The following is a 12,680-nucleotide window of genomic DNA, read 5'->3' as shown; positions in this document are numbered from 1 at the left end:
CATTATTACAATTGAAAACACAGAACATATTTTCTAATACATGCTGCATAATACAAGGTAAAATGGCCTGACACGGTGGCCTTTCCCCAGAGATCCTTTGCACCTCGCTTCAGTGCGTCCCACAGCATGTACCCCTGGACCTTGGAGTGTGCCAGGTGGCAATACTCGGTCGTGAACAGCTCCTTCAGCTGGAAGACCAGTTGGTTTCGGGTGGACCATAGGGCGTCCTTCACCGAGTTGATGGTCTTCCAGTAGCAGTTGATATCTGTCTTGCTGTTCGTCCCTGGGAACTGCCCGTAGAGAACAGCGTCCTGTCTATCCGGGATGTTGGGGTGAACCCCTCTTCACCTCAATGGTATAGGGGTCTTGTCTCTATGGAGGGGGGTTATCAACTTTTACCCGAATATTCTGATTCATGAACCCACATTCATGTTAATGTTTGGCAAACACTGTCTGATTTCTTTGACACACCTTTCGAACATTGGGATCAGCGACATAGGGGGTAATTTCAACTTCACTGCCTGGGCGGTAAACTGAAAGAGCAGAAATTAAAATCGGGCTGGTTCCATTAGGGGCGGTTGATCCGCTCTACCAGTTCTGCGATAGTGAAAATTTCCCTTCATGTGTTGTGAACCGGTGCAGTTTGAGAAAATGGACCAGCCTGTGGGCTTCGAAGATTGATACTAAGGCTTAGGTCAGGGAAGGTGTGGCCGATTTTAAGCATCCCAGCCTGGCGGAAATGGGTTTGTAGAGGCGAGTAAATGGTGTCAGGTCACTTACCGCCCCTTTAACACTGGCGTTACTGCCTCCGTCACCGGGGGTCGGGTCCTGAGGAGAGCGGCTGGAACAACACCCACCTGTTTCCGGTCAGATCACGTGTAATATGTAAATCAGAGTATTATGACGTACACGGGACACCATTTAATGTTAGTTACAAATGGGTGGAGGAGCCGCCCTTTCGATGGGCATTGAGTGGTCCAGAACACTGAACAGTTTCTTTTTAACTTATATTTTGTGGGGCAAGGAGGAGCAGGAGAGCTTTCCCTTGGCCTGCTGCGGCCATGACAAATCTCCCGCCTCCTGATCATCTCAGAAAGATCTCCTCATAGATCGGTGTAACCAGGCACACCCTCACTTCCCATTAAACTCCATGCTCAGGAAAAATTGCTGCACAGCAGCTCAGAGAGGAAACGATATCCGGAACTCCCCACTGGAGTTTGAAATTACATTAATATTTTACCGGTTATTGTGTTGGTCCATTATTATTCTGTTCTGGTCAAAACAAATGTCCCAATGAACAGGACGCTGTCTGACCCTGACAGCTCACCCTCAGTCCATCCCACCGGGCAGTGTGTGTGATGGGAAATAATCATCAACCGAAAAGGAGGATTTGATTTTATACATTTCAGGTAAACATTTAATATTGAAATCATATTATTTCCAGACTAATAACAGCGAACCATTTCATGTTAGATTCACATCTTGTATCATTTCACAACACCGCATTTGTCGGGTAAAATATAATTCCTGTCTGCTATTTCCAAATTTATTTAAAGTATTCGATTGATATCAGTTACTTTAGTGAACTCATTGATGTCAATAGATAGTAAAATCAGGCGCGGTGAATAACGGGCGCCCGATCCGCTACCGCCCGTCTCAGGCCACCGCCAAACGTGAAACTCTAATTGACTTTTTATGTAATTTCGGATGGAAAGTCTTGAGACGTTTCTATGATTTAACTAATGTAACAATTAGATTCAGTGGGTATTTCACACCGTTCTTCAGCTCCTCTCTGAATTTAGTCTGGGTCACAGCATAAATACACGTGTTGGTGCAGGAACTGAGAAGTTGAAGCATGAATCCGGCTGACTCGATGTCACTGGCCGGATAGTACTGGGCGTTTGTTACACGCAGAGAGATAACATAAAAAACTTCTGCGCTCCATAACAATATAAAACTGCCTGATATACTGAAGAGTAAAATGATGGATTTCCTTCTGTTCTCCATCTCTGGATCCTTGTGATTCTCTCCATTGCTGCGGCCCCGGAGTCCCCTGCGGACTTCACTGGCCGTTAAAATGTGCCTGGCGGTGAGAACATTGAACAGCAAAATCAGAATGAATGGAAGACACGGCATTAACACAAGATTAAACAAGTCAAACGCTGCCCATGCGGGTGAAGTGAAAAAGATCGGTTTCACGACACAACCCCGGGGTACCTTCTCCATTATATATTCCGGGTCAATTACAAAGTACCAGGGAATGTTTTGTAAACAGCTCAGCGCACTCACCACCCCGATAACAACAGCCGCCGTTTTCTCGGTGCAATATTTTGTTTTCAGCTTCTGACAACAAATGGCCACAAATCGATCAAAGGTGAAAATCACTGCAAACCAGACAGAGGCCGCTGTGACTGCAAAACTCAGGGTGACAATGAGACGGCACACGGGGGTAATGGTCAAGAATGAAACTGGGAAATAAATATCAACAATGCGCCACATTATGACATCAGTGATAACGACGAGGAGATCGGCCGCCGCCATTCCCACCAGGTAGCGAGTGATACATTTGGAGAGTCCGCACTTTCCTCGGGACAGGATCACAATCGCCACCAAGTTAACTGTAAGAGAGAGAAACGGAAGGAGAGAAATTACTGATCAGACCTGGAGACAAAGCGGCAGTTTGACAGGATCTGGGGTGAAATTTCCAGCTTTGATGCTGAATCAAACGGTGGAAACTGGTTCACTGACCTGGGCAGCGCTTTCGGACAGAGAAATGTTTTTAAACACAATGATCAATAATGAATTGGGAAATTGATACTGAGAGTGAATAAAGTGAGCACCAGATCCACTGGAAGGGGGCCGTGCCGGTGGGGAAGGGAGGAGGGAAATAAACACCGGGAATCCAACAGATTAAATCCGGATTTGGGCTCCAGATGGACGGGAAAGTGAGCGAGGGACGAGAAGGTGAGGGGACAGGGGGAGGTTTGTTGCTCTGGGTGGAGAGAGCCGACTGGGGCTGGCACAAAACGGGAAAGACCGTGATCCGTGGGGGTGAGTTTGAGGCTTCGGATTGGATTAGAAGAGGCAACTGGAGGCCGAGCGAACGAGTGCGTTTTGGAGGGAGACCAAGGAAGAGGGCATGTATGAGCTGGAGGGGAATCAGTAGCAGATAGTTTGGGAAAGCGAATGAAGTGAAGGAACGGATGAGGAGACGGAGGATTCGATGCCGTGGGAGGAGAGGCTGGGATTCACAGGGAGAGACTGCAGGAGGGTGTTGGAGGAAATCTAATCTATAGGTCCAGCTCACACAATCCAATTAATGAATTCAACCATTAATTTCTGTGGTTATTGGTGACAATGAACCGCTCGTTGGTTACATAACGTGTTCAATAAATTTACTTTGCATATTCAACTAAAATTACATGAAAATACAATCATTGAATTCGCCTCATTCTTTATTAAATAAAACTGACACATAGCTTCTGGATTGCAATATCCCCATAATTCAATGCGATAAAGAAATCACTGATCCTATTCTTTAAATACATTTCAATCATGTTTATGTTTTCAATCAGTAAACAAGTGAAAGGAACATTCAAATAAACAGACTAAGGATCTGATAGTGATAAACACACCAGACGCGAGTACAATAAAACTCTCACAATCTGACAACATCCTAATAAAACCTTCAAGTCACATTTCCTCTTCATAATTGTACTAGAAGTTTCAGCAGTTCATTCCGATTAATTATTCACACCGCTGCTGCTCTGTCTCTCTCCCCTCTCTCGTTCTCCGTGTGTGCATTTTTCTCTCTCTGTCTATCTCTTCCTCTCTTTCCTTCTCACCGTCCCTCTCGTTTTCCTTCTCAGTCGCGATCTCTATCGCTCCTCTCTATCTCTCCGCACTGTCTCTACTCTTTCTCAATGCCCCTTTCATTTCCGAGTAAATCCTTACATCCTGCGACTGTTTTCTCCTCACCAGCCCCGTGTTCCAACGATTCTATTCTCAGTGTCAGTTTGTTAAATGTTGAAGCCTCTGTGAACAGTTTAATGTTTCTACAGATCATCCAAGGTTCCACCTGTTCACCTACACTGTTCACTTCATCTACAATGCGTGGAATAAAGACAATCGAATCCCTCTTCCAGACACACCTCACAATAATTGAAATTCATTCTCCTGTAATTATAAAGTACAGCATTAGATGGCGGCATTGTTCAATTAACAAAACACCAACATCACCGCTGCTGCTTATAATCTGCAGATAAATAGAAATGCTCATTATTTCAACAGATGAAGTGCAACATGACCTCAAAACATTGCATTTTACAGTAAATTCATCCACAGTGAAGCAGAGAATGAGATTGAAAGAATCAGCAGCAAACACAGTTCAGTAACCAGACATCTGATGCGGCGTCAGATACAAACAGAATGAAATAATATTTCATAACAGTGATAACCAATAAATACGTTGAAATCCCAGTTAAACTGAACCATGTTATTGTGGAGGGAGGACATTGCGCTGCCTCCTTGTAACACCGAGACCGTGAGCTGTCTCATTATCAATCACAGAAAACACATTGATGAAAAAATATTCCAGGACAGGTTAATTCCACAACATGAAACTGTTAACAACTCCTGATGGTCTGAGACCAGCTCCGAGCCCAGACACCTGATTCTAATAAGTTAAGTACAGAGAATAATCCAGTAACAATGCCACGGTTGGATATACAAGATCGTAATGCAAGTAATGCAGCTGCTCCAAGACCAAACGAGCAGAGACTTAGGACAGAACATTCCACTGTGTAATACACGACGGGAGAAAATAGAATGCCATCTACAGCAGCAGAGTTAATACCGATTTACACCATGAACAGCTGAGATAATGGCTTACCTGGAACTCCAACGGCTGCGAGAACTGGATAATAAATACATTCTATCAGATACATTACTGAATATCCCATTTCTGTGAGAAGCAATGATTTCTGTTGGCCTGGAAACCGCAGCTCCGGCAGGCACTCTGTGTGGATTCATTACAGCGATCCCTGATTTATACAGGGGGTAAATCTCCACTGACACGGTTATACCCCTGATCATTGCTATTAGTTACAGTCATTTGAACAAACAGGCCACATCAGCAGCTTTGACTCCGATGTAAATGATGACGTGGATATATCACAAACTTCTCAAAGTTCAGAACCTTGTCTTAATGAGACCTCTCTCAGGAATAAAGTTAAAAGCTGTGCTCAGAAAGGACTGGTCCAACAATGAGCGCTTCATTTACAGTTTTCATATAATTGTATTGATCATGTTCACTGCTGCCGATTCAATTATAAATTTTATAGATTTCTCCACATTATACATTGAATCCAGGGACACAAGCTGACCCGTTTCACTCTGTTCCTGCAGTTTCCCAGTGAAAATATGAATGTTGACACGAAGACAGCCTCTAAAAGAGACACCATCTTTTCAGGCAGTGCTTAACAACACTCCGTGTGAAAAATGTTCTCCTTATTTCCACTCTAGTTGTTTTGCCAATTATTGTAACCTCTGGTTATCAATCCAAATGTTTAATTACCCCTATTTGCTCTATAAAAACGCCTCATTATTTTGATTACCTCTTTTTGATCTCCAATTCACCTTTTCTGCTCTCAGGAGAACAAGCCCAGCTTCTCCAGTCTCTCCACATAACTGAAGTCCCTCATCCCTGGTATCACACTGGTAAATCTCCTCTGTACCCTCTCCAAGGCCTTTACATCCTTCTTAAAGTGTGGTGCCCAGTGCTGTACACAATACTCTAGCTGAGGCCTAACCAGCCTTTTGTAAAGGTTTAACATGACTTCCATATTTGTGTATTCAATGCCCCTCTTTACAAACCCATGTATCGCATGCGCTGGCTTAACCACCTTATCAACTTGCCCTGCCACCTTCAAAGATTTGTGAATATGCGTCCCCAGGTCCCTCTGCTCTTCCACCACCCTCAAAATAGTACATTGAGTTCCATCGAGTTACTTCAAAACCACAGCACAGAAACTGGCCATTCGGCCCAACTTGTTTATGCCAGCATGTATGCCCCATACGAGCCTCCTCCCTCCCTACTCCATCTAACCCTATCAGGATGCGATATTCCATCATGCCTCTTGTGCTAATCGAGCTTCCCCTTAAATACATCTACGTTATTTCCCTCAACTACCCTTGTGGTAGCGCATTGCACATTCTTACCACTCATTCGGTAAAGAAGTTTCACCTGAATTCCATATTGGATTTATTAGTGACAGTCTTATATTTATTCCCTCTAATTTTATACTCCCTCCCAAGTGGAAGCATTTTCTCCACATCTACCCGACAAAATTCTATCATTATCTTAAATACCTCTATCAAGTCACCCCTCAGCCTTCTCTTTTCAAAAGAAAAGTGTCCCAGCCTGTTCAGCCTTTCCGAATAAGGGTATCCCCTCAGTTCTGGTATCATCCCTGTGAATCTTTTTTGCACCCTCTCCAATCCCTGTATATCCTTTCTATAATATGGAGACCAGACTGTGCACAATTATCCAAGTGCGGCCGAACCAAGGCTCCACACAAGTTGAACATAACTTCTTTGTTTATCAATTCTATCCCTCTAGAATTGAACCTCAGTGCTTGACTCGCCTTTTTGTAAACCTGCGTCGCTACTTTTAGTGATTGGTCTATTTGTGCCACAAGATTTTATTAACATTTCAAAATATGCTTTATTTCATAAAATTTAATGATACACACATTTCAATGAAAATGTCACAATTACCGTTCAAGACATTACAATACAGATCGTGCAAACCAGGACCTCATTATTACAATTCAAAACACAGTACATATCTTCTAATACATTCTGTACCATACAAAGTGACATGTCCTTACATGGTCGCCTTTCCTCAAAGAACCTTTACGTAGGCAGCACCTCACTTCAGTGCGTCCCTCAGAACATACTCCTGGACCTTGGAATGTGCCATTCGGTAACAGTCGGTCGTGGACAGCTCCTTCAACTGGAATCCAAGCAGGGAGTGGCCCTGGGATTCCTCAACATTGACTCTGGAATCCATGAAATCTCATGGCATCAGGTCAAACATGGGCATGGAAACCTCCTGCTGATTACCATCCACCGTCCTCCCTCAGCTGATGAATCAGTCCTCCTCCATGTTGAGCACCACTTGGATGAAGCACTGAGGGTAGCAAGGGCACAAAATGTACTCTGGGTGGGCGACTTCAATGTCCATCACCAAGAGTGGCTGGGTAGCGCCACTACTGACCGAGCTGGCCGAGTCCTGAAGGACATAGCTGCCAGGCTGGGCCTGCGGTAGGTGGTGAGCGAACCAACACGAGGGAAAAACTTACTTGACATCGTCCTCACCAATCTACCTGTCGCAAATGCATCTGTCCATGACAGTATTGGGAGGAGTGACCACCGCACAGTCCTCGTGGAGATGAAATCCCGTCTTCGCACTGAGGACACCATCCAACGTGTTGTGTGGCACTACCACCGTGCTAAATGGGATAGATTCAGAACGGATCTAGCAGCTCAAAACTGGGCATCCATGAGGCGCTGTGGGCCATCAGCAGCAGCAGAATTGTATTCCAGCACAATCTGTAACCTCATGGCCTGGCATATTCCTCACTCTACCATTACCAACAAGCCAGGGGATCAACCCTGGTTCAATGAGGAGTGTAGAAGAGCATGCCAGGAGCAGCACCAGGCGTACCTAAAAATGAGGTGCCAACCTGGTGAAGCTACAACTCAGGACTACATGCATGCTAAACAGCGGAAGCAACATGCTATCGACAGAGCTAAGCGATTCCACAACCAACGGATCAGATCAAAGCTCTGCAGTCCTGCCACATCCAGTCGTGAATGGTGGTGGACAATTAAACAACTAACGGGAGGAGGAGGCTCTGTTAACATCCCCATTCTTAATGATGGCGGAGTCCAGCACGTGAGTGCAAAAGACAAGGCTGAAGCGTTTGCAACCATCTTCAGCCAGAAGTGCCGAGTGGATAATCCATCTCAGCCTCCTCCCGATATCCCCACCATCACGGAAGCCAGTCATCGGCCAATTCGATTCACTCCACGTGATATCAAGAAACGGCTGAGTGCACTGGATACAGCAAAGGCTATGGGCCCCGACAACATCCCAGCTGTAGTGCTGAAGACTTGTGCTCCAGAACTAGCTGCGCCTCCAGCCAAGCTGTTCCAGTACAGCTACAACACTGGCATCCACCCGACAATGTGGAAAATTGCACAGGTATGTCCTGTCCACAAAAAGCAGGACAAATCCAATCCGGCCAATTACCGCCCTATCAGTCTACTCTCAATCATCAGCAAAGTGATGGAAGGTGTCGTCGACAGTGCTATCAAGCGGCACTTACTCACCAATAACCTGCTCACCGATGCTCAGTTTGGGTTCCGCCAGGACCACTCGGCTCCAGACCTCATTACAGCCTTGGTCCAAACATGGACAAAAGAGCTGAATTCCAGAGGTGAGGTGAGAGTGACTGCCCTTGACATCAAGGCAGCATTTGACCGAGTGTGGCACCAAGGAGCCCTAGTAAAATTGAAGTCAATGGGAATCAGGGGGAAAACTCTCCAGTGGCTGGAGTCATACCTAGCACAAAGGAAGATGGTAGTGGTTGTTGGAGGCCAATCATCTCAGCCCCAGGGCATTGCTGCAGGAGTTCCTCAGGGCAGTGTCCTAGGCCCAACCATCTTCAGTTGCTTCAGCAATGACCTTCCCTCCATCATAAGGTCAGAAATGGGGATGTTCGCTGATGACTGCACAGTGTTCAGTTCCATTCGCAACCCCTCAGATAATGAAGCAGTCCGAGCCTGCATGCAGCAAGACCTGGACAACATCCAGGCTTGGGCTGATAAGTGGAAAGTAACATTCGCGCCAGATAAGTGCCAGGCAATGACCATCTCCAACAAGAGAGAGTCTAACCACCTCCCCTTGACATTCAACGGCATTACCATCGCCGAATCCCCCACCATCAACATCCTGGGGGTCACCATTGACCAGAAACTTAACTGGACCAGCCATATAAATACCGTGGCTGCGAGAGCAGGTCAGAGGCTGGGTATTCTGCGGCGAGTGACTCACCTCCTGACTCCCCAAAGCCTTTCCACCATCTACATGCACAAGTCAGGAGTGTGATGGAATACTCTCCACTTGCCTGGATGAGTGCAGCTCCAACAACACTCAAGAAGCTCGACACCATCCAAGATAAAGCAGCCCGCTTGATTGGCACCCCATCCACCACCCTAAACATTCACTCCCTTCACCACCGGCGCACTGTGGCTGCAGTGTGCACCATCCACAGGATGCACAGCAGCAACTCGCCAAGGCTTCTTCGACAGCACCTCCCAAACCCGCGACCTCTACCACCTAGAAGGACAAGGGCAGCAGGCGCATGGGAACAACACCACCTGCACGTTCCCCTCCAAGTCACACACCATCCCGACTTGGAAATATATCGCCGTTCCTTCATTGTCGCTGGGTCAAAATCCTGGAACTCCCTTCCTAACAGCACTGTGGGAGAACCGTCACCACACGGACTGCAGCGGTTCAAGAAGGCGGCTCACCACCACCTTCTCGAGGGCAATTAGGGATGGGCAATAAATGCCGGCCTTGCCAGCGACGCCCACATCCCGTGAACGAATAAAAAAAAACTGTTTGGAAGGCAGCTCTGCTCACCATTGTAGCACTTTGTTCACTACGAGGGACAAATAGAATGTTTCTGTGGAGTTTGGGTTTTGAGTTTCTGGTACTTTAATCACAGACAATAAATAGTTCCCAAACACCAGCCCCTGAACAGACACGACAAGCTGGTGGAATTGCTCATTTATAAATATTAAATTAGAGGATGACAAAAGAGAATATGAAACGGTCAGGAAGATTTCACAAGAACAATTGGGGAAGCAAAGAGGAACGACGAAATTAAATTATCAAGGAATATCAAAAGAAACATAAATTATTCTACAGATGCATAAATAATACAAGGACAATCAGAATAGCTTCAGTGCCACAAAGTGTTCACAAAATAAACTCATAGGTAACGTCAGTGAAATGCCAGAAATATTGAATTATTACTTTGCCTCAGTATTTACCCGGGAGATTAACAGGGTGAACATGATATTAGAGGAAGGGGTCAATAAAGATATCAAGACATTTAAGTTAGAAAGGGTGGTTAAACTCCTGGTCCAGATGGATTGCATCTGCACTTATTAAATGAAGCAAGGGAAAAGATAGCAGAGGCACTGTTACATACATAGAAAAAAATAATCACAAAAAGGAATAGTGCCAGAGGACTGGATGACAGTTAATGTGATTCTTATGATTTAAAACAGGAGATAGAACAATTCCAGGGAACTATAGACCAGTTAACTAAAGGTCGGTGGTAGGAATGATCATGGAATCTTTTACTCAATGAAGCAATAGGAAAACATCTCGAAACCGAAAATATAACAAAGAATAGTCAGCACGGATTTCAGAAAGGGAAGGTTTAACAGTTTGGCAGAAGGTTTGACAGTTTAAATTACAGTTCAACATAACTTATCTGCTTATCAATTCTATTCCTCTAGAAATAAACCCCAGTGTTGTGTTTGCTTTCTGTGGCCTCATCAACCTGTGTTGCTACTTTTAACGATTTGTCAATCTGTACCCCTAAATCACTTTGCTCTTCTACACCATTTAGACTCTTACTTTCCAAGCAGTGTTTGGCCTCCTTATTACCCCGAGCAAAATGCACCACCTCACATCTTTCTATTTGGTAACTGAATGTCCATTTCCTCCGCCTTTCAGCAAGCTTATTAAATCTTCTTGTATTTTGTTGCATTCTTCCTCAGTTTAGGCTAAGCCCCCAAAATTAATTACAAGCATTTAATACAGCATTCCAACTCATATTTGGTCCAACAAAATGTTCTCCATTCCCAGTTTCTCCAAATCCCACCCGTGCAATATAATGTGAAGAATGAGTTTATCTTCTGTCCCTCTCTCATCTGTGAACTTCAATGACCCGGGGTTTGGGGACATCTACTGGCCGGAAGCAGAACTGCAACAGTTCGGAACAAATTGCTGAAACCGGACAATGTGCAGTGTGAGCGTGTTTGTGATTGGTGGCAGATACTAAATGTGATTGGATATCTGAAGAAACCAATCAGAGAGTGAAAGTAAATGTTTTGTGTCCTCACGCCCAATCGTCCAATCACAATCATTGCCTTCCCCCATCCCTTATTAGCATAGGGCTGTGGGGCTGCCTATTTAATCCGAGCTCGGAGCGGATTTGGGTCATTTCTGGGTCTGAAATTGAGTTTGAAAATGCCTGAGGACAAGAAAGCAGCTCCCAAGAAGGGCGCCAAGAAAACCTTGAATAAAGCACCAGCCAAGGGCGGCAAGAAGCGGAGAAAGTCGAGGAAGGAGAGTTACTCCATTTACGTCTACAAAGTGATGAAGCAGGTTCACCCCGACACCGGCATCTCCTCCAAGGCCATGAGCATCATGAACTCCTTTGTGAACGATATTTTCGAGCGCATCGCGGGTGAGGCTTCCCGCCTGGCCCATTATAATAAACGGGCGACCATCAGCTCCCGGGAGATCCAGACCGCCGTGCGCCTGCTGCTGCCCGGGGAACTGGCCAAGCACGCCGTGTCGGAAGGGACAAAGGCGGTGACCAAGTACACCAGCTCCAAGTAAAACTCCACAATGTACTGAAAAAAAAATAAACACAAAGGCTCTTTTAAGAGCCACCCACAGTCTCTCTGAAGACGCTGTACCGACACCTCTGTATGGAATCATTTTACTGTCGATAGTTTGATACTAACTGTCTTTCTATAACTCTTGTGCTTTTGTAATTACTTTTGAAATCTGGAAGATTCTCATAATCACTGCCCGGTATAATCTGTGTGTCGCTTTTTTATTTCGTCCCAATAACCAAAAACATGTCCCTGATCCTCTCATTCACGTTCATTTTCCACCCCTTCCCCCGCATCTGCCCCTTCAGAGCCGTTTTAAGGCGGTGGATTAGACTTCAGTCATTTCTTTCTCCTTTTCACGTTTCTTTGTTCATTTTTCGGGAATATCACTTTCAGAACCGCAATCCTTTGTAAAACAGCAACCCTGAAAGGGACTTCACACCGAGTACAGAATAGTCTAAAGGCTCTGTCACTGTTCGACTTCTTACACCAGGAGTCTCGGCTCCGGTTTCGATCGCGCTGCAGCTCCTGTGAACAGGGATCAATCCACAATCTGTGGTTTGTTACTTTTACAAAGATTGAGCTGGAATCTGTCCCGTTACAAAATGGGACTTTATTCCCGCCCGATTAAAAGCGAACGGTGAATGAAGCCGGATTTTAACCGGATTGTAAAAGATTCTGGAAGTTGTGACGGGAAATGTGGAATAAAGAGTAAAAGGAGAGAGATTTTTAAATCTTTGTCTTTACGCGACATTATTAACTAAATCCGCTTCTTGTGTTACAAATATATTGGCGGGCATTTCAAATTTGAAAAAACGGTTCAGTTCGGTTTTTTCCGCCCTTTTCTCATTGCCGGCTATTGATTGGTGAATAAAACAGCTCTCTGATTGGGCTGTTCATTGAACCAATGAGTTTGAGAACAGATGAACCAATCACAAGTGCCCCCACTGCACTCCTCCAGAGCGTAT

The 12,680-nt window shown here is 45.2% G+C and overlaps 1 protein-coding gene across 6 annotated transcripts in view; it reads left to right on the top strand.

Annotated features, from left to right (window-relative positions):
• Window positions 1-12,680, top strand: part of LOC137318393 (zinc finger protein 3-like) — a 626,361-nt gene that overhangs the window by 392,256 nt on the left and 221,425 nt on the right. The window lies entirely within an intron of this gene.

The sequence above is a fragment of the Heptranchias perlo genome, unplaced genomic scaffold (assembly GCF_035084215.1).
Source record: "Heptranchias perlo isolate sHepPer1 unplaced genomic scaffold, sHepPer1.hap1 HAP1_SCAFFOLD_70, whole genome shotgun sequence".
Classification (NCBI taxonomy): domain Eukaryota; kingdom Metazoa; phylum Chordata; class Chondrichthyes; order Hexanchiformes; family Hexanchidae; genus Heptranchias; species Heptranchias perlo.
Note: the sequence above shows the minus strand (reverse complement) of the source record. Positions and strands in the feature narration are given on the sequence as shown.